This window comes from Mastacembelus armatus, unplaced genomic scaffold, assembly GCF_900324485.2.
Source record: "Mastacembelus armatus unplaced genomic scaffold, fMasArm1.2, whole genome shotgun sequence".
Taxonomy (NCBI): domain Eukaryota; kingdom Metazoa; phylum Chordata; class Actinopteri; order Synbranchiformes; family Mastacembelidae; genus Mastacembelus; species Mastacembelus armatus.
The window spans coordinates 24,493-38,680 of record NW_022872912.1 but is presented as its reverse complement, the minus strand read 5'-3'; the positions used below and the strand labels follow the sequence as shown (position 1 = coordinate 38,680).

Genomic DNA, 14,188 nt, shown 5'->3' with positions numbered 1-14,188 from the left:
TTTAGCGTGTACGTTCCACAAGCTCGCTGCTGATTGGCTCATTGGTCGCCATGGAAACGTTCTCTGGCACTGCCTTATTGTCCAAATATGGTACTTCAGGCTCCAAAAAAGCAACATGGCGACTGAATTGGCTTCATTCTCGCGGTGCGTAACGCGGTGGGTGACGTCACACGTGTGGGTCCACGACCTCGATGACGTATGAAAGTGAAGAAGGCTGCGCAGCAACAGTTGCTAAGGGAGAGCAGTCAAGGCTTGGTCTCTGACGTCATCGTGTTGTAAAACGCCTTTGATGGAAGTTGCTGTTAATAGAGGTGCAGGACCAGTCCACAGTTCAGACAGACGTCACTTCTGCAGGTGCTAAACTACACGACCGTGTGTGAAAGACATTGTTGGAGGAAAAGGCAAAGTATCGAAGATAATGGAACATAACACAGAGAGAACCATGAAAAGATCAGAAACACCACAGTCAGAGGAGACTCAGGAAGTTTGTTTAGATGAAGAAGGAGAAGTCGCGTCAGAGGAAGGTCCATCCTCCAATCTGGCTGCTACACTCTGCCAGAGTTTCTCTGACCTTGTCAGCCCTGAGGACCAGTGTGCCATCTTGGAGCACCTGGCAAATTTAATTGTTACAGAGGTCACAGAACGTATGAAGTCCATCTCCATTCACGACTGCATTGAGGAGCCTGTCATAAACCATGTGACCCCCTACTGCAGACTTCAGGATATACTTTGCCCTATTTTCAGGATTTTTCAGGTGCTCCGATTAAAAAGCAAGTCTTCCTGCACATCACGCAGGAAGAAAACAAGCCAGACCTCTTCCACAGAGAGCGTAGTTGACCAGGATCAGTCCTCTGTTACTTTGCCGCAGCAACAGGCCTCAAAAATGTCGCTGTTGATGGATTTCAAGGAAATAATTAGCAAAAAACTGGTTCAAATCACACAGCCCCTTTTAGAGGATTTGCCAGATACTGACTACGACCTGCTGGAACGCCATATGACTTTGGAGATAGAAATAATTACAGACACCATAATTCAGTTCATGAATGATGATGATAAGTATTTGGTAGAGATGGGTTTGCCACCATCCAGTTGGTGTAGCTTTTTGGAAGAACTTGTGGGGATGATAAAGATATTTTTTACCAGACAGTTCACCAAAGTTTATTTACATCGGATAGCTGCACACATCAAAGCAAAATTCCCTCATGACTCCAGCACTGAGTCGGGGGAGAAGCTGATTGAAAGTGTTGACAGTCTGCTCCTGGATGTAGCTCGTAAATACGACGCCCGTCAGTTTTGTGTATTCTGGAAATTCAAGAAGATGTTCCATGGAAAAGCAGTGACGTTCACAAATGAAGTCAGTGATCTCCTCTACAGACACATCACCTCCAGGAGGGAAGCTGAGACTGCCCAAGTCCCAGTCAAAAGCAGCGAAACCTGCAGTACAATGCCTGTTCCACAGGCACATGCCCCCATGTATGCCGACATACATAACGAGGTGCAGAACTGCATGGCACTGACGAGCTGGTGGCTGAACGTACAGGCTACCAGACACAGTGAGAGGGCAGCACTGGCTTTAACTCTACGGTATGTTGACGCAGAGGCACAGTCACAGCTGCAAGAGTTGATGGTGCCACAGGCAAACAGCGTCACAGCCGCCGGAGTTCATTGCTATGGAGAGGTCGTCACCATGGAGACACAGGAAGACTCACAGCAGCCGGAGGTCGTCACCATGGAGACACAGCAAGACTCACAGCAGCCAGAGGTCGTCACCATGGAGACACAGCAAGACTCACAGCAGCCGGAGGTTGTCACTGTGGACATAAGTCCAGCTGTGGCACCAGGTGCAGTTTCTACTAATGAGGACACTCCTGCTGAACCTGTGCAGGCTGCAGAAGAACCTGAAAACAGAAGGGTGTTCATCAGGGAGGTCATGAAAAGGCTTGTCTCAAAAATATTCCGTAAAGTGAAGGTAAACACATGTGTTTTAGATACAGACGCCATCATCAACCATCTGACTGAAAGAGCATGGGCTGAAGTTGAGAGTGACTTAGACATCACCCCGGAAAAGTGTAAAAACCTCCACAAGGCCATTTACAAAGACCTTCATAAGAAGTGGGGCTGTGCAGAGAGGTTGGTGATTGCCATGGATCTGAAGGAACCACAAGTTGAAAACTGCATCGTCTCCTCTCTGACACGTCACCTGAAGAAACCAAAAAAGTCCAGCACAATCTGCTGCTTCTTCTCATCTGTGGGCAGAGCCCTCACTAACATCTTCAAAAGCAGAAACAAGGTTGTTTCCGATTTAGGTGAATGTGTGAATCGAATATAGAGTTCCAGTCCTTCTCCACGTCCGTTTGGCCTCCTGGCCTCCGAGTCTGGGGCAGGACTGGAACTCTTATTGTCACCACAGAGTGACATGGGTTTTCTCCAGGTGCTCTGGTTTCCTCCCAATAAAAATTCCTTAAAAAAAAAAAAATGCTGAGAAAAATTTGAGCGTGTGATTTTTTCCAGGCAGGTTTGGCTGACAGGACACTTTATATACTTTATAGATCTCTGTGAAGAAAACAAGCTCTAGTTTTCAGGTTTTTACATAGCAGCTGAAAAAGAAAGTAGGCAGAGCAGCTTTAAGTCTGTCTCGTGTAACATGCACATGAAGACACTGATGTCTTATCACATGTGTGTGATTTAATTTGAATGATTACATATGTAAATGCTGCTGCGAGTGATGAAATCAGATACAGGTTTTAACTGAGCTACAGCTTTCCATTCAGGTGATATGCAACAGAAAATGTAGAATCATTTATTAAGACTGATGGTTTGTGTGGTTATTTTGCAACAGTCTGACATATGACAAAGGATCCCACATGTGTAAGTGCAGTTTGACAGCACCTCATCTGACAGCATCTCTCAAACTAGAGGCTGTTGGTGGAACCTGGGTTTCAGTGGCTGAGGCCAAAACAGAGCTTCTGAATCTGGCAGCTTAAGGGTCAGCTTTGCTTATGACCTATAAACCAAAAGATCCTTGTCTGCCTGTTGTTGTTCCATCCCCAGTGGTCTATTGGATAAGACACTGGCCTCCTAAACCAGGGATTGTGGGTTTGAGTCCCATCTGGGCTGTGAAGTTGTACGAGTCTGAGTCATGACAGCTTGACTTTAGCTGTTGAATCAAAATGTTTCACTAATCATTAAACAACATCTTTGGTTTTTAGACCTTTGATCACATCAAGCAGCACATGCCACAGCTGTGCAGGAGGATCAGTTAAATAAATAGACATAATTATTGGAGTAAGTGAATTCAATTCTCAGAAAACAGCAGTGATGAAAATGTATCAATCAATTACATATTTAAGGTAAGGCAAAGGTTTAAGGCAGTAATAACACACAGGGGGATGCTTTTAATATGAATTATATGTTTTCATTTATCAATGAACTACATACAGAGTGCAGTAAAGGGAACCAAACCTAAATCTAATCAGTATGTGCAGCTCTCCCCTTTGCCCCTAAACCAGCAGCAGTTCTCTGTGGTTGGACCTGACACAGTTTTCTGCTGGTACTTTGCAGAACCTTAGAGAAGGTGCTGCAGTTCTTCTGTAGGTTCAGGCTGTCCCAGGGTTTCTGTCTCTTCATGTGATCCCAGACTGACTCCACACTGCCCAGATCAGGGCTCTGTGGGGGGTCAGAGCATCTGCTGCAGGACTCCTGGTTCTTCTTGCCTCTGTAAATAGTTCTCCATAAACTCGAATGGGTTTTTTGTAAAATGACTGAAATGTGCAGTGTTGTGGTTACAGCTGCAACATAGCTGAGTGGTGTGGTGTCTATAAACCTCCTCTCTGGTGTCTACAGTGAACTCTGTGTGCTGGGGTCCATATGAATTTGGTCCCATTCTGGCCTGTGGCAGCTCAGACGGAGCCGTTTCCCTCCTCACATTAACTGGAGATCAGCAGTGGGACATCAAGAAGATGAGTAACGCTCACACTGTGAGTTTGACTCACGCATGTTACTGTATTGTGCATGTTTTGGTGGCTTTTGCTGACTTGTGTTTGTTGCTCCTACCATACCTTTAAACACTGTGGCATTTTTCCCACCATGCTGTTCTGAGGGCAGTGCTGTCCATTCGTCATGCTGGCAGTGGCCTTGTGATTACATGTCCATCCATCCATTATCTGTACCCCCTTAGTCCTAACCAGGGTCCCAGGGATCTGCTGGAGCCTATCCCAGCTCTCTTTGGGTGAAAGGCAGGGGTCCACCTTGGACAGGTCCCCAGTCCATCACAGGGCCACATAGAGACAAACAACCTCACACACTCACACTCACTCCTATGGGCAATTTAGAGTCACCAATCAACCTGACATACATGCTTTTGGACTGTGGGAGGAAACCAGAGTACCTGGAGAAAACCCACACAAGCATGGGGAGAACATGCAAACTCCACACAGAAAGTTATGTTATTTGAGGTCCAGGCCACTGGTCCTCTTGCCTAGTCACTGACAGAACAGGCAACCACCTGCCTCTTTTTCTGGTGAAAAACAAGCTGAACCCTTGCTCTGAGGTCTACAGTAGAGTAATTTACAGTAGATGGTTTATCATCACATGCTACTGAAATCATTGTAGGAAAATAGCATCAAAACAAATAGATCTGTTTTGATCATGATTAGAGTTTTATGCTAATAGTTAAGACACGTGTGTTATGTTTTAATAGAGAATCTGATAAAATACACATCCATTTTATAAATTGCAGTTAATTGCATTAACTAAAGATATTTTAGTCTAGTTTAGGGCCATTGTCACTTCACAGCAAGAAGATTCTGGGTCCAAATCCCATTTAAACATTGATCCTTTCTGCCTAGAGTGTGCATGTTCTCCCTGTGCCTGTGTGTGTTTGCTTTGTGTACTCTGACTTCCTCTCACAGTCCAAACACATACAGGTTAGGTTGGTTGCTGACTGTAAATTTCCTGTAGGTGTGAATGCGAGTGTTTGTCTCTGTGTGTCAGCCCTGTCATAGACTGCTGATCTGTCCAGGACATAACCCAACTCTCACCTAAGAAACCAGCCTGTGATTCACCAACTTCAGTTAGTTTAAATTCTAGACTCACTGAGCAAGTGGATCCTGGATCAGGCTTTATTTAGTCTGCCCTTAGAAAAAATGGAAAGATCTACCAAAACAATTCTAATAACGCACTAGAACGAAACACAATTCAATTCAATTCAATTCAGTTTTATTTGTATAGCGCCAAATCACAATACAAATCATCTCAAGGCACTTTACAAAACCTAAAACTAGAACTAAAAACCCAACAATTCCCTTATGAGCAAGCAACGGAAGAAGAAACCTCCAGCAGAACCGGGCTCAGTTTGGGCGGCCATCTGCCTCGACCGGTTGGGGTGAGTGGATAGAGCAGAGAGAAAAGAACAACAACAATAAACAACAAATAGACACTGCAGGTTGGTGGGACCAGTAACTGCACATCAGCAATATACAGCTCCAGGACCAGGGACACCTGCAGAAGGTACAGAGAGAGAGAGGGAGAGAGCACAAGGTTAGTGACATTCAATGGTGGAATATACATGAGGTGGGAGAGAAGGGGGGGGGGGGGGGTAGGGTAGGGGAGCTCAGTGCACCGATGGTCCTCGGGCAGTCTAGGCCTATAGCAGCATAACTGACTAAGGGATGGTTCAGGGTTACCTGGAGCCAGCCCTAACTATATGCTTTGTCAAAGAGGAAGGTTTTAAGTCTAGCCTTAAAAGTACAGAGAGTGGCTGCCTCCTGAACCCAGACTGGGAGCTGGTTCCACAGGAGAGGAGCTTGATAACTAAAGGCTCTGCCTCCCTGTCTGCTTTTGGAAACTCTGGGAACCACAAGTAGACCTGCACTCTGAGAGCGAAGTGGTCTATTGGGATAATATGGTACTATGAGGTCTTTAAGGTATGAAGGAGCTTGATTATGAAGGGATTTGTATGTGAGAAGAAGGATTTTAAATTCTATTCTATATTTTACAGGGAGCCAATGAAGAGAAGCCAATATAGGAGAAATATGATCTCTCTTGCTAGTTCCTGTCAGGACTCTGGCAGTGGCATTCTGGATTAATTGGAGGCTTTTTATGGAGATATTGGGACATCCAGATAGTAATGAGTTACAGTAATCTAGCCTTGAGGTAACAAATGAATGGACTAGTTTTTCTGCATCATTTTGAGACAGGATGTTCCTAATTTTGGAAATGTTGCGCAGGTGAAAGAATGCAGTTCTAGAGATTTGTTTGATGTGTGAGTTAAAGGACATGTCCTGGTCAAAAATAACTCCAAGGTTTTTTACAGTAGTGCTGGAGGCCAGGGCTATGCCATCTAGAGTAGCTATAATTTTAGAAAAGTTATTTCTGAGATTTTTTGGCCCAAATATAATGACTTCTGTTTTCTCTGAGTTTAAAAGTAAAAAGTTACTGGTCATCCAGGCCTTGATGTCAGTTAGACAGGCTTGAAGTCTGGTTAACTGGTTTGTGTTAACAGGTTTAATAGATAGATATAACTGAGTGTCATCTGCATAGCAGTGGTAATTAATAGAGTGCTTCCTAATGACATATCCTAAAGGAAGCATGTACAGGGTGAACAGAATCGGTCCTAGCACGGAGCCTTGTGGAACTCCATAACTAACTTTTGTTCGTGTGGAAGGTTCATCATGGACATGAACAAACTGGAATCTGTCCGATAAATAGGATTGGAACCACTTTAACGCTGTTCCTCTGATACCAATCACATGCTCCAGTCTCTGTAATAAGATGTTGTGGTCAATGGTGTCGAATGCAGCACTAAGGTCTAGGAGGACAAGTATTGAAACAAGTCCATTATCTGAGGCTAAGAGAAGATCGTTGGTAACTTTCAACAGTGCTGTTTCTGTACTATGATGTGCTCTAAATCCTGATTGAAAATCTTCAAATAGTTCATTCCTGTGTAAGTGGTCTGATAGCTGCTTAGCAACAGCTTTATCTAGGATTTTAGAAATAAATTGCAGGTTGGATATTGGTCTATAATTAGCCAAGACTCTTGGATCAAGACTAGGCTTTTTGAGTAATGTTACGTCACTAATGACGGAAACGGAGAGGACCCAAAGGCAGATTCAAAAACAGAGTCAGTTTATTATAACACAAATTCACTGGAGGTTAATCCACACATAAAACTCTCCAGGTGCTCAGGACAGTCTTTCCTGAAAGTACAGGGCGACGAATGCCTGGATCAGACTGCGTGGCTCCCAGGCGACAGGGGAAGGCACACCCCAGGAACTGCTGACATGCAGGGACCTGGAGAAATAGAGAACAGGTAAGTTTTTGGCTGAGCTGATCCTTTCACTGAGTGAAGCTGGCGAGAGGCTACCGCGTGTAGATAACGGGAAGAACTGGCGACGCTGGAGAGGTGAACCGGAGCCTTTATTGACGATGGTGAGTAATTGGGACCAGGTGATGCTCATCAGCAGCAACTGTCTCTTGTGGCACACCTGCAGACAACACACCCTGAGGTAGAAAGGAGACAAGGTAATTAGGAGGACTGGTACTGCCGCCTCCTGACAAGTAAAGGTTTGATTACTGCAGTCTTAAAGGCCTGTGGTACGTAGCCTGATACTAGAGATAAATTTACCAAGTCTAATAAAGATGAGTTCATTAATGACAGGGTGCCTTTAACCAGTCTAGTCGGGATGGGGTCTAAGAGACACGTTGATGATTTCGATGAAGCAACTACTGATGTAAATTCAGAGAGATCTATGGGAGAGAAGCAGTCTAAACATAACTGAGGTCCTACAGATGATTCAAGAGCTACTGTAGTAGAAGATTCATTTATTGCAGGTATAGGAAGCATCTGCTGAATTTTATCTCTAATAGTTGTGATTTTATTTGTAAATAAACAAATTCATCACTGCTGAGAGCTAAGGGAACACTGGGCTCAACAGAGCTGTGACTTTTTGGGGGGCCACAGCCAGAATCAAGCGTTTCATGCAGTGAGGTTACAGCGCTGTCAACAACATGATCAATTTGGTAGGGAGTGGGATTGAAGCAGCTGCCCTCCACTATGTTTATACTTGGCATAGATGTAAATAAAGATGGAATCATTTTCTTAAATTTATTAACAGCGTTGTCGGATAAACATCTGCTGTAGTGGAATTTTCTTCCAAACGCTGCATGATCCATCATTTTAAATTCAAAAGTTATTAAAGAATGATCTGACAAAACAGGATTTGGGGGAAAAACTATTAGATGTTCAATTTCGACACCATAGGTCAGAACAAGATCAAGGGTGTGATTGAAACAGTGGGTGGGTTTATTAACATTTTGAGTGAAACCAATTGAATCTAATATAGAATTAAATGCAGTGCTGAGGCTGTTATTTTCATCATCTACATGAATGTTAAAATCTCCCACTATAATAACTTTATCTGATCTAAGCACTAGATCAGACAGGAGTAAGGGACAGGTGGATGGTACACAATGACAAGTAGAACTGGTTTTTGTGTTTTCCAGTTTGGATGTGAGAGACTAAGAGTGAGGCTCTCAAATGAGTTATAACTGTTCTGAGGATGAAAGTTTAATAATAAGTTTGAGTGGAAGATTGCAGCTACTCCTCCACCTCGACCTGTGCTTCGAGGAACATGATAATTTTTATGACTGAGGGGGGTTGATTCATTCAGACTGACATATTCATCCTGCTGTAACCAGGTTTCAGTAAGATAAAGTAGGTCAATTTGGTGATCAGTTATCAAATCATTTACTAACAGAGATTTAGATGAAAGGGACCTGATATTTATTAATCCACGTCTGACTGTTCTGTTTTTCTGTTCAATAAGAGGAGTGGTCTTAATTTTTATTAAGTTTTTATGAATAACTCCTCTTCTGTTAACTTCTGATTTATTTGATTTATATGTTCGAGGGGCAGACACAGTCTCTCTGTGGTTTGAAGGGGGCGGCGACTCTAAGGAAACTGCAGAGATTCGTTTTAGACTGAGTCTCTGCATCCCGGTCCCCACCCTGGATTGTCAGGCTTTAGGTCGGCTAATAAACTCGGCCAAATTCCTAGAGATGAGAGCTGCACCATTCAAAGTGGGATGGATGCCGTCTCTCGCTATCAGACCGGGTTTTCCCCAGAAAGTGGCCCAATTGTCTATGAAGCCCACATCGTTTGCTGGACACCACCTAGACAGCCAGCGACGGAACGACGACATGCGGCTAAACATGTCATCGCTGGTCAGATTGGGGAGGGGTCCAGAGAAAACTACGGAGTCCGACATTAATTTAGCAAAGTTACACACCGACTCAACATTAATTTTAGTGACCTCCGATTGGCGTAATCGGGTGTCATTGCTGCCGACGTGAATAACAATTTTCCCATATTTCCGATTAGCCTTAGCCAGCAGCTTCAGATTTGACTCGATGTCGCCCGCTCTGGCCCCAGGAAACATTTGACTATGGTCGCTGGTGTCTCTATTTTCACGTTCCTGACTATGGAATCGCCAATTATCAGAGTCGGTTTCTCAGCGGGTGTGTCGCTGAGAGGAAAAAATCTATTAGAAACGTGAACAGGCAGGTGATGAGCCGTGGGCTTCTGCTTAGGAGTACGTTTCCGTCGGACCGTCGCCCAGGCTAATTCTCCGGGCTGCTCCGGAGCTGCCCTTGGACCGCTAACAGACCCTGAGCTCGGTGGCTCCACACCAGCTAACGGGGCTGGGCTAGCTGGCTTTTGTTCGAAGGTGCGGAGCCGCGCTTCCAAATCAGTGATCCTCGCCTCCAAGGCTAACAGAACCTTACACTTATTACAGGTATCATTATCGCTAAAGGAGGCAGAGGAATAACTAAACATGTGGCACACCGAGCAAGAAGAGAGGAGAGGGAGAGGCCATGTTAGCTAAGCTAACTAGCTAGCTAAGCTAACCGGTAGGCTAACGAGCGCTAAGTCAGGAAATAGCAATAAATACCGGTCAAAATAGAAAGGTACTTGACTAGTACCGGAATGTAGCAGTTAATGAATTGTTTAGAGTTTAGTTAGTTTTTAGGTGTGTTAAACTATAGCTAGTCTGTTGCTAGTCTGTAGACGAACTATGCAACACACACAACACGACACGCTTTCTCTGACAGTATGCTTACACAGTTGTCAGGAAAAGTAATGACACTGCAGTTTCTTGGGATTCTGCATAAAATGGTCATGAAATATGATCTAATCTTCACCAAAGCCAGAAATATCAACAAAATCAATATGAAGAAGCTGATAAAACACCTGTCATGATCTTTCATGTCTTTATTTACTGGCTATATTGGCCATCTCTCTCTCTCTCTCTCTCGCTCTGTTACAAACACGATGGCTGTCAGTAATTAGACATACAGTCGAATTACGTGCATGAATTTCATGCATCAGAGATGGGTGTCACATGTGCGCCTAATCAGCTGGCTGTGGTAGCCAGATGCTCTGGACCTTGGAGTGCATTGCAGGGTTTTGTCAGATTGCCGAGTTGGTGCAATACTAAGATGTTTTACCTCTATACTGTTTGCTGCACCTGGGACCTACGGGGCACCTTTAATTGTATTGCTGTTACACTTCAGATCTCCATCAGACATATCTAGTGGTTACATGTGATACACAAAATGCTATAGCTTGCACTAAGAAATTGTTCGCATATACTGTACTGTGTATAATTAGAATCACGTCGACTGTGAATCAACTACAAAGAAGCTGAACTAAAGCCTTCTCTGATATGATGTGTTGCATCTCTCAGGTGGTCACCTGTCCAAATGCCTCCTTTACCGACTTGGCTGAAATTGTGTCAAGAATCGAACCTGTGACGAGCACTTTAATCAATGGTTAGTAACATTGAAATCATAAGCTAATAATTAGCATGCGCTTATCATTATTAGCTAATATTCAAGCATGCTTTTGATTTACAGTTATAGCCCAGACTTGTATGTGATTATATCAAATCTCTAATAAAGATAAGAACCCGATGGTCCTGATGATATTGGCAAGTGTCTTTTGTCCAAAAATACTCAAATGCTCTCCTTTGACAAGTTACATAAATAATAATAATAGATTGTGATTTAAAATGGGACAAAATGATAATGTCCCTTGACTGTCTTCAGAGGAACCGTCTGATGAATACCAGACAGACTATGATGAGGAGGGAGTGGAAAGTGCAAAGTAAGTCTGACTTTGAGGCAGTCAATGCTGGCAGCCAGCAAACTGAGGGAGAGGAGACAGCAGACAATGAAACAGTATGTTATTACGTGTTTTAAGTTAATGTAATGAAGTCTGTGTGGAAGTAAAGCTATATCATAACCATCATAACCCATAACCTGACAGCCACAGAGATGCTAATTTTAACCTTTTGTCTTTTGCACAGGATGAAGAAATTCCAGTACATATTCAGCACTGAACAAAGAACGTGCCACATAATGCAAGATCATGACTGCTTATCAGGGCTTCTGACCATGGTCCACAACACAACACACACACACATATATGTATATATATATATATATATATATATACACACACACACAAACACGATTGCAGTATTTATGTACCCTTTGAACAATGCACTGAGTTTGCATTATCTAACATGTAGCTGATACTCTTATCTAAGGAACAGTCAGGTAGCATGTTCAGTGTCTCAATCCAGGACACATGAACAGAGCACCAAACTGGTACGGATGCAGTAACTGACTCAAACCTACTAAAGAGTAGGTGTGTTTTGTTTTGTTTTTTTCCACTTCATATGGAAAATGTGCTTTGAAATGTTTGACAGTTTTATTCGTAGTTGCTTCCTGATATAGATTCAAAAAACACTATTGTGTGTTTCATAATGTTTACATAAAAGAAAAACAGCATATATATGTTTTGTGCATGCAATGCACTTCAAGTACAGCGTTGCCCACTGTACTTACCAACATGCAGTTAATTCTGAATGACAATGAAAGAATTTCTTTGGGTTCAGAGCAGGGGTATCTGAACACTACATGTGTGAACATGATAATGTGAACAGTTACTCTAATAAGCTTTTTCTTACATGCAAATCATGCACATTAGAGATATATCTTGAGTGTATTGCTTACATGAAGGCTGACTAGTTAGGCAAGTATTTCAATAATAACATAAATACTGCAGTGCAGTTTTTTTGGTATTTTCTTTTCACCTTAACCTGTGCCTTTTCTCACTGAGCTTGTCAAACATGCTAACCAGGGCAGGAGGAGGAACCAGGAATATTCTTTATGGCAGCTATTTTAGCTGTTTCAATGTTACACTAGCTTTCATACTATACTAAACACTTTTTAAATGGATATGGTTACATCATATACAGTTAATATGTAGTATGGAATCGGGATGCAGCATAGGTTTAATTAAGATTTAAATAATGACCTGTAGCCACAGTTCAATCAGGAAGACTAATTTTGTGCCTGTCAGTCAGAGAGTAATGACTATGTGATGAGGTGCTGAGCTTGATTATTACAGAAGACACAAGAGGTTCTAGGCTCATCTGACTTTTGACAATAGGAGTTTTCTGAAGTCTGGAGTTCTCCTCTTGCTTTATAAACTGGAATAAAGTAGTTGTTAAAGTTGACTTTGTAGACCTTCCTGGCCTGTGACTTGGAATTTCTTGCTTGACTATTTGTTTACTTTAAGAGCCATACTTTGACATGCCATCTCTTCCTCCAGCCAATTTGCAAAATTAATGAGATTATAAGGGTCGCAGTTCTGGCATGTCTGGAAAAGTTGTCCACATGTCCACCTAAAAGTTTACTGAGCAGTTGATGGACATGTAATGCACATGCACACTCCTTGGCTCATTCATTATGACCCCAAGACTAATGCATACCAACCAGAGCTCTGATCAATACAGCAAACTGGCTGAACCCCCAAGAGTACCCTGTAACTATAGTTGGAATGTTCTAGATGGAAGCAGTTGTTCTTAATATCCACAGATCGGGCTTGGCCACATTTCTTCTGGAGAGCCTTCACAAGACCTAATAGCGTAAGGCTGAGGATGATGAGCATATGCTAAGGCCAAATGACAGTTTCAAATGGTCCAACAGAATGCGATTATTTTGCTCAGTTTCATTTGGTGGTAGCAGGTTTTCCAGGGCCATGTTAAGCTTTGCAAACTCCGAGGGGTCATCTCTTTTAAAGTAAAGGAAGGACAGTTGTTAGAATAAGGGCATTGTAAATTGCTAACTGTGTTATGAGAATTGTCATTTTGCAGACAGATTTATGTAAAGGGTGCAACCAGGCATATCACAGTCAAGGATGTTCTCTGTTTTTCTGTGTAAATCACCAAGACATGTAAAGATATGGATGTGAACTCTGTATGAACTTTGAAGTTAACCTATGTTTCAACTCTCCCCTATTGTGTAAAGTGAGACGGTGCCTGGAAGTCATGTAACCACCTCCAGATATAAATTAAAGTGTTCTGAGCGGGCTCGTGGCTGCAGCCGGGGATAGCACCAAGTGTGCATCTCCTAAAAGTCACGAGCTCAACCTAGAAAAGAAAGTCTCTGTGTAGATGTTTGATTAGAACCAACATTTATTGGTGTTTCCGCCCGGTTTCCAATACAGCATCAACGGTGAAGAGGAGGACGAGGACGCTGGAAAACTGTGCACAGTCGGTCCCATAGGGGATCGAGGAAAATCCACCCTCGTGAATTCGACGCGAGGTCGGTGTCTACTCGCCTGAAAAGATCCTCTTCACTTCTGCTGCTTGACGGAAGCCGGACAAGAGACGTATCTGCAGAAATAGGTGAGCTGCGTTGACTTCTATGTCTGGGACATAGCAGTGTCAGGGACACTAGATAGCAGCTGTAAGTTCGTCAGGGACGAAACCTATGTCAGGGACACAGCAGTGTCAGGGACACTAGAAAGCAGCTGTAAGTTCGTCAGGGACGAAACCTATGTCAGGGACATAGCAGTGTCAGGGACACTTGAAAAGTAAAAGCGCTATTCGTCAGGGACGAAAAGAAAGTATCAGGGATACTGAAACACGTGTGAGTGAATGAGAGCGTGTGAGTGAATGAGAACGTGTGATTGATGGTAGTTGACGGACTATTGTCGGCTGAATAGAGCAGCGTCACTACCTATTTAAACTGTGTATTTTGTTGGGCACAAGTAAAAATTGAAAAGTTGAGTGTGGTGGACGGCTGTATCCGCAGGTAATTAGTACCTGTAGAAGCT

General features: G+C 43.2%; 2 long non-coding RNA genes across 2 annotated transcripts; one reads left to right on the top strand and one right to left on the bottom strand.

Moving 5' to 3' along the window:
* The first annotated feature begins 2,834 nt into the window (after nucleotides 1-2,834).
* Nucleotides 2,835-13,278, top strand: LOC113129595 (uncharacterized). Its single transcript, XR_003295625.2, has 4 exons — nucleotides 2,835-3,977; nucleotides 10,746-10,830; nucleotides 11,107-11,164; nucleotides 11,367-13,278. It is a non-coding gene; the product is annotated as an uncharacterized LOC113129595 (long non-coding RNA).
* LOC113129596 (uncharacterized) lies at nucleotides 7,109-7,674 on the bottom strand. Its single transcript, XR_003295626.1, has 2 exons — nucleotides 7,364-7,674; nucleotides 7,109-7,290 (listed from the first exon to the last, which is right to left on the bottom strand). It is a non-coding gene; the product is annotated as an uncharacterized LOC113129596 (long non-coding RNA).
* Nucleotides 13,279-14,188: the final 910 nt, after the last annotated feature.